We start from the raw sequence: 13,411 nt of genomic DNA, 5'->3' as shown, positions 1-13,411 counted from the left end.
ATATGAAAACGTGGGGCAATATTTTTTATTAAAAGTGATTTATCAGTATGAGACCGCAGCTATTATTGTCATACTCCAGGGCCAATTCTTAAAATCACAAACCTCAAGAATACCATAGACTAGTGCAGTAGTTCCCAAACTTATTTATCTCGTGGACCACTTTCAAAATTTTACTGGTTTCGGTGGACCCCTGCTGCTACATTTCTACCACATTCTTAAAGTCGCCAAAAAAAAAAAATTGTGTCGCTTCTGAGTTCTGTCCAGTCGCTTGCCCTATTAAAATATTATCTGCTTAGTTAGGTACTTAAAACAATGTAGGTAGGCCTTATAAAAACTATGCTTACATTTTGGCTCTTTACTATCAAAAGCAGATAAATTTCGTGGATCCCATTAACATCTTATGGACCCCATTTTTTGTTCACGCCTACGTAGACCCCAGCAAGTCTCCGTGGACCCCTGGGGGTCCACCTGGACTTTGGGAATCACTGGACTAGTGCAAATTGTGCTTAAGTTAATTTACAAATACTATATAAGAGTAGTAGAAATGTACTCGCTAATTCTCCTACCAAGCAGTAGGTTGTGCTTTCGCTGCTACGTTTCGGCGTAAAGAATAACGAAGGCTAGCTAACCTACAATACATAGATATAAGGTAACGGCGCCTATTACCGGGGTATCGAAATCGACGGCCATCACCGCGCGGCAATTTAAAATACGCATTTTATAATCAAACCGATAGATTTCTTAAAAAATATATTTTACAAGATAAAAGCTTATTTAGTCGACTCACGGATTTATTAGCGCTAGTGTATGTGAATGAATCAAAGATCTCGCAATTCGTGATTTTCCGAAATGGCACCGACGGAAGAGGATTTGCCATACTAACGCGTGACACCACATACAAGCAGACTCGAATCTTATTTAGTGTTTTACAAAATATTTATGGCAATTGAACTAATGTTATGGTTTTAAATGGCTTTTTATAGTTTTTTGTACGAGTTCTGAATACTTTTTGTATATTTTTTGGTCCGGAAATACGATTAAAATGGAAAATAAAATACAGCGGCTATAGGCGCCATTTTTAACTGTTGATTGTAATACCGTGGTATATCACGGTTATAGTTAAAGTGGTAGTTTTGGTTCTCCAGCTTTATTTTTGGTATAAATTATCGTTTATATAATTTGTTACAGTTATTCCAATCTTGATCTATTCACGCTTTTAAAAAACTATTTCCGTGGTACGAAAAGTATTAACAAACTCTTAATTTTTAGCAAAAACTTCAATACTGAATTTGTAGTTTCTATAGAAACCGTTATTTTGCAAGTTGTTTAAATATTGCGATGAAATTTTATATTTACTTACCAGTTATGTAATTTTGGTTATATGCCAAGGATGTAATAAGTATATTTGATTTGTAATTCAAAACACAACTCTATCCTATAGTTGTAACGGTGAATATTTCGGTCTTATTTAATTTGTGATTTCACCCTGGGGTCCGTCACGAGGATACCCCAAAACCCAGGGCCGCTCCGGCTAGCGCGGCATGAAGTAGGGTCGTGCGATCGGCTGGCTTGAGGGTACGGCCGAAATAACCTTGGGCGCCGTAGAAAGATTGGCCGCACCACAAACAGGACTGGTTAAATTAAACTAGGAATTCTCGTCTCATGGTCGTGTATTCATCCGTTGAAAACAAGTTTAAGACCTAAATGAGGTCTAATCAGGGGTTTAAAAATAGAGTAGCAAGTCAAATACTCATCCCTGGATAACCAATAGGGTTATGCACCTTTCTTAACAATTATAGCCTTAAGTAAAGCTTATTTCACTTATTTAAAATTAGAGTAGTAAATTAATTACCTATATTTGGATACTCAAAATACCCAATCAGGTTATACACATTTATTAACAATGTAAGACCTAAATGGTCTAGTTTCAGGTCGAGAGTAGTTATTTAAAATTATAGTAGTAACATGAGGACACGCTTGCAGTTGCAAGTTAAACTCCTATCTACGTGGTTTCATCAAAAGAGGCGCTTGGTTTTAAATTATAGGGTGTAAGGATCGGTTCCCAGACAAGAATTTAAATAAAGAAAGTTTAAGCAATGAGTAACATCACGTGCACAGCCCGTCCTCAGAGATCGACGGCCGCTTGCTCGCACCTCGCTAGACGATGACCACGAGACACACAACACTCCTTGCCCCGTACTTGACACCCTAAAATGAAGAAAAAACTCACTTTAGTGCAAATGTTTAACAACACTATTTGAACCCGAAGCGTCAAGCTAAAATGTTCAAGACACTCACCATAAGGGTAGGTTACTAGAAGAGGTTAGACTTTAGACACAGGCCGCGGTGTTGGAGTTGTGCGTCTAACGATCATATTCGCTACGACGCAGTATATAATATAGACGGCCTTTAGACACGGGTCCACTGTGTTTGAGTAGATCGCAGGACGATCTGAAATAAGTACATGTCTTAGTACACCAGTTAAACGACGCCCTCTTCACAGCGCGTTTATGTAACACTTACCATTTGCGTTACGACGCAGTATATAATATAGACGACCTTTAGACACGGGCCCGCTGTGTTTTATTAGTTTAAAAGAGGGTCAGGGAATCATCATGAGGAATCTGAAACAAAATAATTTACGTATCAACTTGGCGTCTCATCGACAAGCGCGCCGGTCAAAGTTTAGAGAATCCACTTGTTAGTACTCACGATTCAGCACGGTGGCGGCGGATGGAGCTACCACTAGGCTCAAATATAACGTGGATGTCGAAAAGCACTCATGAATTCCACTTTAGAACCACAAAAGCATGTAGACGCCGCTCCCGTTGCAATATCTGCCGGTCATCCTGCCAAAATGGCCGGTAGAATCCGACCGCCTCAAAAAGACATCGCCGTGTTACCAACCTCAAAAAGACATTTCACTCGGTCGCGTAATACCGAGTCGTAACAAAAAGAAGAAGAAAGAAAAGTGTTTATTTGCTCCCAAAAGAATGGCAGCGCATCGCAGGATGTCAATACAACATGAATCAGCAAATAAACAGCAGCTGGAAACCTAGAATTGTAAACTAAAGATCAAAAATCGGCAATCAATATCATGTAGCACCATCTTTATCGACCTGTCAAACGTCAGCGAAGCTGTCAGTTTGGCAGTTCGACATTCCCGGCGAAATATCATCCTATGAGATTGTTTACGATGGGAAATAAAAGGTTTTGTATTGTTTTACGAGATAAATGTGAACTTCGTAGTGTTCTACAAAAAGAAAGGATCGTCGTGATATGATAAGCCGCCAGCAGTCGGACAATTACAGTGTAAAAATCGCATATACGAAGTGAATCAGTGACTGCAATGTTTATCCAGCTTACAATGCCTTTTGGAAGACAAATAGAATCAAAAAGGTACTCAAATCATGAGCCAGGGACACGTCTTCATGTGGCAGGTCAGTACAATCACCCATTTGCCCGAAGAACGCATCTAAAAACCGTAATACCAGATTTCGGGTGTTACAGTAGGGTTTCAGTTGGGAGAAATAATTTTATTTCAGAATTTGAAGAAATTCTGAAATAAAATTATTTTACACATAAGAATGTGTAAGGTTAAAGTCACTTTGGAGGAATCTTTGCCAATTTGGGAAAGATTATGAAATCATAGGCCCGGAATGGGGCTACTAGCGGAGAACGTAACTTGTCCATCCCAGACCTACTACAACTTATAAACTAGAGAATAGTCCTAGCAGGACTTACAAATGAGCTACTTCGCTCTCAGCGAACGTCAACACGCAAAGTATTAATCGCCTATGCCTAAAAAGGGTAGACGCTTTAAATCATAGGTTGGAGAAGGGGCCACTAACGGAAAACGCGACTTATCCACCTCCAACCTACTACAGAATACAGAACCTACTCCTGGTCTGCTTAGAAAGGTAATTAAACTTACCTCATACCGCCTACATCAACAACAAAAGAAAATAATTGGAAAAGACTTCCTAAGTAAGCCTACGTCTCGGCCATATAGGGCAAGACGACTAAATCATAGACAGGAGACGGGCCACTAGCGTGAAACGTGACTGGTCGCCTCCTAATCTACTACTATACTAACACTAACTCCCACGCGGTGGCTAGGGCACCGTAGAGAACAGAAAGTAAAAGAAAACCATCCAATAAAGACAAATACATACTGTCTCATATCTTAAACTAGAGGTGAAGCGTACCAAACAGGTTGACGCTCATGAGAATTGGAAACTTACAAATGAGCTGGCAAGAGTTCCTTTGGACTGGACAACAACCATGAGAACGTTTTTTATCTTAAGGTAATACCCGACACCACGTCTTATTCCTGAAATTTAAAGAACCTATTTTCCAAAGTGGGAGCGTTCAGGTTCGATAGAAAAGGTCTATCAGAACATTACTAGCAAATCGGCCACCAGGAATCTGTAACAGCAAAACCACAAACTAAGAGTAATCATGTTTGATAGTTAGAACCTATTCAAACACTTTTTACAGACTTACAACTGTAACTAACAAAGACTCAAGGTCCACACGTTCGATGGGAGGTATCCAACGGAACGCCGTCGACAGACTTGTCGTCGTAAAACCTAGAAATAAAACTTATTAAAAGAGCATGCACATTTGATATAAGCATCATAACAGCACAGTTGTTGAACCTAAATAACGCTTAACTAAAACCTTAGAAAGACATGAGGTTCCACCCTCGATAGGATATACGCGTCCTACGAGACGGAAAACATTTTGGAAAGTAAACCCAAAATTACTAGAATATAGGCGAGACACTCAGCCATCAAGAGAGTAGTAAGTCAAAGAACTTAAAAATAGATAGGTTAGGAGAGTCACTCAGCCAATGAGTGTTAACCTATGAGAAGGGGGCGTGACACACAGCCTGAGACCCTTTTGAGGAGGAAGTTGATGTCTACTTCTCTGCAGACGTCCTTATTTTAAAAAAAAGGAGACACCGGTACCCTACCGGTTTCCTTGGAGGAACGGAGACTTGCTCTGTTAGCAGAGAGTCCCTTCCGTATCATATACTATACCTAATTTACAGAACTCTTAAATTAACTTCTGACGGCACAGTACGAAACAATTATCCTAGCGTGATCACTATTTTAACCTATTGTATTTACAATCTTCAAAGAGTTCCCGGGTGATCTCTTTGAGATATTTTAGCCTTTCTTATCGTTTCTCATTCCCTAAATTAGCCAACCGACAGGACGAATCTTCTCCTTTCCATAAATTCCTACAAGTCCGGTCATTGTGATCTCTTTGAGATACTTAGTCTTTCTTATCGTTTCTCTTTCCCGAAATTAGCCAACCGACAGGACAAATCTTCTCCTTTCCATAAATTCCTACAAGTCCGGTCATATATACTTAAATTACGAACGGGTATCTATTGCTATTCGCTTATGAGTAGAAACAGATGAACTAGCGTAACACTTAACATTCATTACCTAAATACATGGGGCTTCTGTCGTTCGCTTAGCTTTACACTGGCCAGGAACCGAACAGATAGCAGACCAAACAATAACACTATTACCTAACAACAAATAACTACTGGGGAGGACCGGCATCCGGCCGATCTTCACCTCGCTCGAGTAAGTCCTTGATATGGAATCTGCCCAACGGTTTTCCTTCTAAAGATTTTAAGGAATAAACCAAAGGGCCGTGTTTCGCGCTAATCACGCACTTTTGAAATTTAGGTGAGAGTTTTGCGCTGAAATATTTATTGGCATTAGACAAGGGAAAGCATCGCTTGTAAACGATCTGGCCCTCCTCAAATTGGATGGGGCGCTTCCGCAAGTTGTAATACTTCACGTTTCGGTCATAAGCTTTCCGAAGATGACCTTGGACCGTAGTGTAAATGCCACGTAGCTTAGATAAGTTAGTTGAAAATGGCTCGCGCTCCAGTACCACCGACACCGGGTCGACCGGAACATCGAGATTGAGCAAAGCTCCGTCTATCACCATTTCCCTACCATGGTTCAGATAAAAAGGGGTGAACTTGGTACTTTCGTGGACCACCGTATTAAGTGCACATTGTATCTCTGGTATGTTCTGATCCCATGTACGATGATCAGAACGCACGTACGAGGCAATGGCGCGTACAATATCGCGGTTTAAGCGCTCGGTCTGATTGGTCTGCGGATGATAGCGTGGGTTGTAAAACACATTAGGAACATTATATTTCTTCATCAGATCTCTGAAATCCCGCGAAACGAATTGGGGACCGTTATCGACATAGATGTATTTGCAGACCCCATCGCGTAAGAACACTCCCTTCTCCAAACACTTGACAATAGCCTTGGCCGTAACGCTACGCAAAGGAAACATATGTGAAAATTTACTAAAATAATCCACGCAGACGAAAAGATACTGGTTCCTTGCATAAGACGGAGGAAAAGGTCCAAGGATGTCGCAGGAGATGGCCTCCCAGGGTTTGGTGACAATGCGAGGGTTGCCCATGAGACCAGCACGAGCGGTATTGGAAGATTTATAACATTTGCAGATTTCGCAGGCAGCGACATATTTCTCCACGTCGTGGTAAAGATTTGGCCAGAAGTAGTCGGCACTAATCCGTTTGTGGGTCTTAGCTACCCCGAAATGACCGGAAGTCGGTTCATCGTGGTACTGCCGCAAGATCTCCTCCCGATGTTCACTAGGCACGACAAGTTTCCACTCAAAGCGAGAAGTGAGACTGTATTTATTTTTAGAGAGTCGAAAGAGTTTACCGTCAGTGACCGTAAAATTAGGAAAAATTCGAGGATTGTCACTGCACCCTTTAAGCAGTTTAGTATACCAGGGGTCCTGGACGGTTACAGGGTCAAAAGATGGAGTCCACTTGATTCGAGAAAGAGATCAGAAGTGTCAGGAATTACATGTTCTTCCCTCTACGATGAATAATTTCAAAGTCAAACTGGCTCAAACGACAGGCCCACCTGTTTAGTCTACCTGTAGGGTTCTTCAATTTGTAGAACCACTTGAGAGATGCGTGGTCCGTGACAATATAGCATTTAGAACCCTCGACGTAAGGCCTATATTGCTCCAAAGCGTAGATGACCGCCAACAGCTCTCGTTCGGTGGCCGTGTAGTTCACCTCCTGCGCATTTAAAGTACGACTGCAATAGGCAACGGGATGATCCACTCCATCTATTCTTTGGGCCAGCATGCCACCAATGGCGAAAGAACTACCATCTGTATGGATGTAAAAAGGAGAACTGAAGTCCGGGCACTTCAAAATAGGGGCTGTGATCAATGCAGACTTTAAAGTGTTAAACGCCTCATTAGCCTCCGGCGTCCACTCAAATTTAAGCTTTTTGCTCGTCAACCGAGTCAGAGGGCGAGCCACTTGTGAGAAATTGTGAATGAAACGGCGGTACCAACCGGCCATTCCCAGAAAACGCTTCAACTCCTTGACGTCGCGAGGGACAGGAAAGTTCATGATGACCTCAACCTTGGAAGGATCAGTACGTAAACCGAAGCGGTCCACCATGTAGCCCAAATACTTAAGCTCGCTACGACAAAATTTAGATTTTTGCATGTTGATCGTCAAGTTAGCCTCCTTTAGTTTTATGTACACCCGTCGAAGGATATCCAGGTGTTCCTCGAAAGTCGAAGTGCAGATAACTATATCGTCAATGTAAGCGAAGACCTTATTGTCGAATTCCGCAGCAAACAACCCGTCCATCAATCTTTGCATCGTGGCACTCGCGCCCACTAAGCCAAAGCACATTCGATTGTAGTGAAAAAGGCCTCGGCCTGGCACTGTGAAAGCGGTCTTTTCCTTCGAGTCTGGGTGAAGGGGAATCTGGTGGTACGCCGCGCTCAGATCGAGTGAGGTAAGGTACTTCGCGTCACGCAGGTTGTCAATGATGTAATTGATATAAGGTAAGGGGTAAGCGTCAGTTTTTGACACCGCGTTAAGTCGGCGGCTATCCAAGCAGATTCGCACTTCCCCATTCGCCTTAGGAACTAGAGTAAGGGGTGAGTTCCATTCACCAAAAGAACGTTCAACCACTTTACTTTCTAACATCCGGTCTAACTCGGCATCCAAGTATTTAAGTTTTTCCGGACTAAGTCTGTAATATTTTTGCTTAATAGGTTTAGCATCACCCGTATTAATAACGTGTTGTATTAATGGCGTACAACCTAGGCCGACCTTATCGGTATTAATGTTATCGAATAAAGTTTTAATAGAGTCAAGAGCCCGTTTTTGTTCAGGAGTAAGTTCCTCATAATTGCGTAAGCCATCCTCCTCCACACTACCAATAATAGTGGCTACAGAAGATACGTCTGCAGGAAGACAGGCAAGCACGTCAGGGGCCAAGTTAAAGGCCTTCCAGAAATTAATGCCGAAATGTATGGGCAGCTTAATCTCCGGTAGCACGTGAAATAGTACAAGTTGTACCTCTTCCTTATATTGTATAGGTAAGTTCATATAGAATTTGCAAATGTAGTCTACACCATCAGCGACACGTAAGACGCGCGGACGGTCGAATGGAAGCATTTCCAAGTTTAAATTTAAGAATTTAGTGTGTGCATTAGCACCGAGTATCGAGCACGCCGCGCCGCAATCAAGAAGGCCGCAGACGTTAACGTTAAGAACACGTACAGCTAAGTATGGACGATAGTCGTCAGCAGAAGGTAAGAAACATGTTTTTTGAGGTCGCGCGAGGCAGGTTTTACGCGGGACCTGTTTACCTAGTTTTTTGAAGTAGAACCCTTCGTACAACACGGGCACTCCGGTGTCCGTACACCTGGATGACCGCATCCGAAACACACCAGTTCACGGGAGCGCTGGCAACGATTAGTTTTGTGACCAGCTTGTTTACACCTGAAACAATAAGTCCCTTCCGTCTTGTCAACAGAGCCAACTGCCTGTTTGCGACAAGCAGTATTGTTGCGTGACTGCACTTGCACGTCCGGAGCCACCGTGTATCCTGACGAAGAGGGTTCGGTGAAATTACCTGCTCGCGACCCTGCAAGCTCGAGACGCTTGCACAGAGACTTCAGCATCTCAATAGACGTCACGTCAATTAAAGCTAGCTCCCTACTGTACTCGGGCCTAACATTACGCAATAGGATGTCAAGACGTTCAGCTTCTGCCAACGGCACCGTTAACCTAGAGAACAGTGCGCCCATAATGGACAAGTACACTACGATTGATTCGTGTTTAGCTTGAGTACGAGCTCTGATTTCACTCAGGAGTCGAAAATCAAAATCCGGTATGTCAAAGTCAGCTTTAAGAGCCTTTAAAAGATCTGTATAGCAAGTAAAGTTGTCCCTATTGGATCGGTACCAGAACAGAGCCGGTCCATCCAGAACATCAGGAAAACCATTAAAAATAATCCGCTCAGGTATCTCCCTAGCCTGCCTCAGTTCATCCAAGCGCGTGACGAAAGCGCGCACGCATGTGTCACCCTTAAATTTAAGATTTAAACTGGCTAAGTTATAACGGGGCTCAGCTCGGCACACCGCCTCAGTTCGCGTTTTCCTTGGTGAGCGAAACACCTCCACTTCGGAGTCTGAGGAGTCTTCATCCGGGTTAAGAGTGGACAAGCATTCGACCAGAACGCCTTTGAGAGTTTGAACCTCGTCAGCGTCACCTTGACCTGTGATTTGCTGTAAACGTCCGAGATAATACTCGACTCGACCTACTAGACGTTGCCTCCTGGCATCAGACAACGCCGTTCCCTCAGCTACTTCCTTTTGTAGACCCTGAATCGCAACTCGGCATGTAGGCATTTCACTTGGTGAGTCCGCTGAAAGAGTACCGATGCTAAGTTTGAGACTACCGCGTCGAATGAGAGAACGCGTTTGCCTAAACAATTTACGCAAGGTGTCACAACTGTCAGATTCCGCGAAAGGTATTTGCAATTTAGTTAACTCGTGCGCAAGCTCCTCTTTTGTCAACCACTCTACCTTAGTAGACAGATCCATTTTTATAATAGTGACTTATAAATAATAAACAGTATGATTATCGCTAATAGCCAAAGCGCTAATAGTGAAATAATCTTAAGGAAAAGATTATAAGCAAGCGCTCAGTAACGCGAGCAGGTACACAAGCATGCGCTCATTAAAGTGAGCAGATTCTTAAAAATATATATAAGCACTTAATAAGGCCAGTAGGTTCACACATATAAACATTAAATGAAGTGAGCAGGTTCTTAAATCAGGGCTCAATAAAGTGAGCAGGATCACAGATAAGTACTCAGTAAAGTCAGCAGAATGATATTTTAAAAGCTCAAGCTTTAATTATTATAAAGTAGTCAAATACCAAAAGTAGCTCCATAGCAGTAAACAAGTAAAGGCAGAAGTGCCTATAACTGGTATTTGTTTAAAACTAGAACAATAGTATTTTAGTATCAGAGCAGCAAAGTAGACAGTTTTATTTATTAGTTTAGAAGTACAAGTAATAGCATACTAGAGTACATAAGCATGTACTTAGATGAAACACAAACATTATTAGCTAATGCATGTACCAGATCCTTACACCCTCCTATATACACTAATGAGAACGAGAATGAAACCATAAATCCTTCAAGCCCAACGTTGGGAACGCCACTGTAACGGAGAATATTTCGGTCTTATTTAATTTGTGATTTCACCCTGGGGTCCGTCACGAGGATACCCCAAAACCCAGGGCCGCTCCGGCTAGCGCGGCATGAAGTAGGGTCGTGCGATCGGCTGGCTTGAGGGTACGGCCGAAATAACCTTGGGCGCCGTAGAAAGATTGGCCGCACCACAAACAGGACTGGTTAAATTAAACTAGGAATTCTCGTCTCATGGTCGTGTATTCATCCGTTGAAAACAAGTTTAAGACCTAAATGAGGTCTAATCAGGGGTTTAAAAATAGAGTAGCAAGTCAAATACTCATCCCTAGATAACCAATAGGGTTATGCACCTTCCTTAAAAATTATAGCCTTAAGTAAAGCTTATTTCACTTATTTAAAATTAGAGTAGTAAATTAATTACCTATATTTGGATACTCAAATATACCCAATCAGGTTATACACATTTATTAACAATGTAAGACCTAAATGGTCTGGTTACAGGTCGAGAATAGTTATTTAAAATTAGAGTAGTAACATGAGGACACGCTTGCAGTTGCAAGTTAAACTCCTATCTACGTGGTTTCATCAAAAGAGGCGCTTGGTTTTAAATTATAGGGTGTAAGGATCGGTTCCCCAGACAAGAATTTAAATAAAGAAAGTTTAAGCAATGAGTAACATCACGTGCACAGCCCGTCCTCAGAGATCGACGGCCGCTTGCTCGCCCCTCGCTAGACGATGACCACGAGACACACAACACTCCTTGCCCCGTACTTGACACCCTAAAATGAAGAAAAAACTCACTTTAGTGCAAATGTTTAACAACACTATTTGAACCCGAAGCGTCAAGCTAAAATGTTCAAGACACTCACCATAAGGGTAGGTTACTAGAAGAGGTTAGACTTTAGACACAGGCCGCGGTGTTTGGAGTTGTGCGTCTAACGATCATATTCGCTACGACGCAGTATATAATATAGACGGCCTTTAGACACGGGTCCACTGTGTTTGAGTAGATCGCAGGACGATCTGAAATAAGTACATGTCTTAGTACACCAGTTAAACGACGCCCTCTTCACAGCGCGTTTATGTAACACTTACCATTTGCGTTACGACGCAGTATATAATATAGACGACCTTTAGACACGGGCCCGCTGTGTTTGAGTTAAAGTTGAGCGCTGGATGATCTGAAATAAGTACGATCTCTTAGTACAACATCTATATGACGCCCTCCCAACAGCGCGTCTATGTAAGACTTACCATTTGCGTTACGACGTAGTGTTTAATATAGATGGCCTTTATACATGGGTCCGCTATGTTTTATTAGTTTAAAAGAGGGTCAGGGAATCATCATGAGGAATCTGAAACAAAATAAGTTACGTATCAACTTGGCGTCTCATCGACAAGCGCGACGGTCAAAGTTTAGAGAATCCACTTGTTAGTACTCACGATTCAGCACGGTGGCGGCGGATGGAGCTACCACTAGGCTCAAATATAACGTGGATGTCGAAAAGCACTCATGAATTCCACTTTAGAACCACAAAAGCATGTAGACGCCGCTCCCGTTGCAATATCTGCCGGTCATCCTGCCAAAATGGCCGGTAGAATCCGACCGCCTCAAAAAGACATCGCCGTGTTACCAACCTCAAAAAGACATTTCACTCGGTCGCGTAATATCGAGTCGTAACAAAAAGAAGAAGAAAGAAAAGTGTTTATTTGCTCCCAAAAGAATGGCAGCGCATCGCAGGATGTCAATACAAAATGAATCAGCAACTAAACAGCAGCCGGAAACCTAGAATTGTAAACTAAAGATCAAAAATCGGCAATCAATATCGTGTAGCACCATCTTTATCGACCTGTCAAACGTCAGCGAAGTTGTCAGTTTGGCAGTTCGACATTCCCGGCGAAAGATCATCCTATGAGGTTGTTTACGATGGAAAATAAAAGGTTTTGTATTGTTTTACGAGCTAAATGTGAACTTCGTAGTGTTCTACAGAAAGAAGGGATCGTCGTGATATGATAAGCCGCCAGCAGTCGGTCAATTACAGTGTAAAAATCACATATACGAAGTGTATCGGTGACTGCAATGTTTATCCCGCTTACCATGCCCTTTGGAAGACAAATAGAATCAAAAAGGTACTCAAATCATGAGCCAGGGACACGTCTTCATGTGGCAGGTCAGTATCAATCACCCATTTGCCTGAAGAACGCATCCAAAAACCGTAATACCAGATTTCGGGTGTTACATAGTTTTTATAGGTCGGAATTAGATTTTACAATACTCCAAATTAAGCCAATTAACGATGGTATGATCGCATAACCCTCGGTAATAGAATGTTTGAGCATCTATTACCGACCCATTCAATTGTCTTTGGGTCGGTAATAGGTTCTTAAACCAGTCCCTATTACCGAGTGACATTTTATTTTTCTGTTAAAATAATTCACATTTAGAGTACCGTAAGTGCAGATTTTTTTGATAAAGTTGTGACTTTTACTCAGCATGCATACATCAAACTATAACTGGTGGCATAAGCATAATAAAATACAATGGGCTGGATACACTATTCGAATCATACTTTAGTGTTTTATTTAATTTTTCTCAAAAAATATTTGGTGTACAATATATTATACAGAACCAAAGCCATTACCTTTTTTTAATCCCTCGGTATTAAGTTCCAAAACATGTGTCGCGTTCCTTTTTACCGATGGTAGAAAATTGCCGTTTTTTTATACCCTCGGTAATAGAAGCTCAATTCGCGGTAATGGAATCACAGCCTGTCCATTACCACGGTAATAGAAGATTTGGGTATTTTGATTTCAATAATTATTTTATCAAATACTAATAACTAAAACGAGCC

General features: G+C 41.9%; 1 long non-coding RNA gene across 2 annotated transcripts; it reads right to left on the bottom strand.

Annotated features, from left to right (window-relative positions):
• Positions 1-2,067: 2,067 nt before the first annotated feature.
• Positions 2,068-6,829, bottom strand: LOC141427416 (uncharacterized). Of its 2 annotated transcripts, none has more exons than XR_012451320.1 (3): positions 2,524-6,829; positions 2,299-2,451; positions 2,068-2,208 (listed from the first exon to the last, which is right to left on the bottom strand). It is a non-coding gene; the product is annotated as an uncharacterized lncRNA (long non-coding RNA). The 2 variants fall into 2 exon arrangements; XR_012451321.1 differs by having other exon boundaries at positions 2,068-2,451; positions 2,524-2,624; positions 2,713-6,829.
• Positions 6,830-13,411: the final 6,582 nt, after the last annotated feature.

This window comes from Choristoneura fumiferana, chromosome 4 (assembly GCF_025370935.1).
Source record: "Choristoneura fumiferana chromosome 4, NRCan_CFum_1, whole genome shotgun sequence".
NCBI lineage: Eukaryota > Metazoa > Arthropoda > Insecta > Lepidoptera > Tortricidae > Choristoneura > Choristoneura fumiferana.
This window is presented reverse-complemented; position numbering and strand designations above follow the sequence as displayed.